A 2,666-nucleotide genomic window follows, 5' to 3' on the forward strand; every position below is an offset into this window, starting at 1 on the left:
GAGAGAGAGAGAGAGAGAGAGAGAGAGAGAGAGAGAGAGAGAGCATGCATTGGTCAAAGAGTTGCTTCCAAAGTCTTAAGCTCATTAACATGTTTATACATGCTGGACTCTGCAATATGCTACAGGTGTTCTCCAAATGTCTTACACAGGTTTTACATGGCCAGCTTTAAAAATCAAAGGACACTGTCCTTGGTCACCAGCTTCAGTAGAAATTTGTCTCCAGGATTTGGAGCTTATGGTGAGCAGGTTGCACAGTCACAACCTGATGTCCATGTGTGCAGCCGACTCCAGATGTGTCAGATTGAGGAAGGCATTAAGAATTTGCCTGAAAACACCAGGCTTTGCAAGACCTTCATGTGTTTGCCTTGTCTGCAGTAACAGCGAGGGCTTCCTGACTGTGCGTGTTCACGTTACTCTTGCTGTTCAGATACACAGGAGATAGTTCAGAGTGAAGTCACACAACAATGTGTGAGCCTGCTAACGGGGTCCTCCAGGAGACACTTTTTGGAAGCCCAGAGGAAACACCCAAGAATAGAAGGTCTCCTGTGTGCGTTCACCTGAGACCAACTGTCCCCTGTCTCCTTCCAGCAGTCACATCCTTCTTGTGGACCTGATGGTGTGAAGACTCTGTCCTCCCAATGATGCCTATCTGCCCCTCAGCTTTGCATCACTCAGTGACCTCCCCTCTCCAGTGCTTAGAACCTGGGCCTTCATCTTTGTGTTCCTATGGTAGGCAGGTATCCATTGCTGGTCCCATCCAGGAGCCTGCTGTGCAGGGTCCCTTGTCTAAGGGCTGTGCCAGGGCAGCACCGCACACACTTCTACGACACTGGGTGTGCTCTCCCTTCTTCCCTTGGATGGAAAAGGACATCTCCACCTTCACACATTCTAAAGGGGCCAGATGATGTCTCTGGTCATTTGAAACATTCATATTTTTTAGATTTATTTTTACTCATGTTTAAGTGTTTGTCTCTGTCTGTGGGTACGTGCATATGGGCGAGGGTGGCTGCAGAGGCCAGAGCGAACATCAGATCTCTTGGAGCTGGAATTATAGACCTTTGTGAGCTGATGTGGGTTCTGGGAACCCAAACTTGGTTCTCTGAAACAGCAACAGTTAGAGCTCTTAACTGCCGACCAAGCATCATTCTAGCTCCTACTTTGAACCACCCTTAGAAAATCTACACTGTCTTAAGCTCACCTTCTTCTCCTTCTGCCCCCAAAATACACATGTACATATAAACACTCATACACATGCTCACAAACGTTACACACAAACATGCACACTATATCCATATACAAACGTCACATGCACACCTACATACACATCTACATACACACTGCATACACACATACATATACACACAATGCCACATACATATACAGACATCACATGAACAAACACACATCACACACACACACACACACACACACACACAGCACATACATATGCACCACATACACATACCCCCTGCCTTAGTTAGGGTTTCTATTCCTTTGAAGAGGCATGATGACCATGGCAACTCGTATGAAGGAAAACACGTAATCGAGAAGTTTAGAAGTTTAGTCCATTATAATCATTGCAGGAAGTATGGTGGCTCACAAGCAGACATGGTGATGTAGACGGAGCTGAGAGTTCTACATTTTGATCCACAGGCAGCAGGAGAAGATTGACTTGAGCCCACCAGCTAGTCACACAGCTCCTCCAACAAAGACACACCTACTCCAAGGCCACACCTCTAATGGTGCCACTCCCTATGGACCTATGGGGACCATTCTTATTCAAACCACCGCACCCACACATATACCACATACCACACACACACACACACACACACACACACACATTCACACAGACAGTTGAAGTGAGGGCTAACCTATCATCAAAGGCACATCTTTGAGTCTTGCTACGTCATGACCTATGATTACCCCCAGGAAAAGGAAGGGCAAAGCATAGACTGATGGTGAGAAAAATTATCCACTTCTTGCCCAGATTTCTGTAATAACGTGTTCTAGACCCAATAATAGTTTGAGTTACCAGAAAGGTGGCTAAGGAAGGTCACTTAAACCTTTGGGGAATGTGACCCTAACACAGTGAACTGGTTTTGGTCACTGATCCCCTACTCTGGAAGCTGTATGCACTGAGGAGTAGCCTGGTATGAAGCCTTGGAGATGATAAGGTGACCCTTCATGCCCTCGTCACCATGGACGTCGGTGGAAGCCAGCATTTTGCTTGTCCAGCTGGAGGCTCGGGAAGCCCTAAGGACACAAGCAAGCGTCCCACAGGATGAGTATGTTGTTACTTATTTCCCTCTGACTCGCCTGAACAGGATTGAGTTTCAAGTTCTACTGGAGAATTTTAGTGGATCGAAAGGACAAGAGCCGGCAGAAGCCATAGCTCTCTGGAGAGAGAGGATGCCGGTGTGGAGGAGCTGAGCACAAGGTTGACAAGGGAGGCAGGAAGGCCAAGAGACCCTGGCCCCACAGGCTACCCCCAAAGCCCATGGCTGCCCTTCCTTGGTTTTGCCACATCACCCAAGCTTCTGGAATTCTCCTAAATCTGAGTTTTCCCAGCACAAGTCAGACCTAGTATCACTGATCTTATCTGGCTGATTTTCATTTGCTGGTCAATTCATTTGCTCGAAAGATTTGCTGAGCTTGTACTAAAC

The sequence above is a fragment of the Acomys russatus genome, chromosome 5, assembly GCF_903995435.1.
Source record: "Acomys russatus chromosome 5, mAcoRus1.1, whole genome shotgun sequence".
Classification (NCBI taxonomy): Eukaryota; Metazoa; Chordata; class Mammalia; order Rodentia; family Muridae; genus Acomys; species Acomys russatus.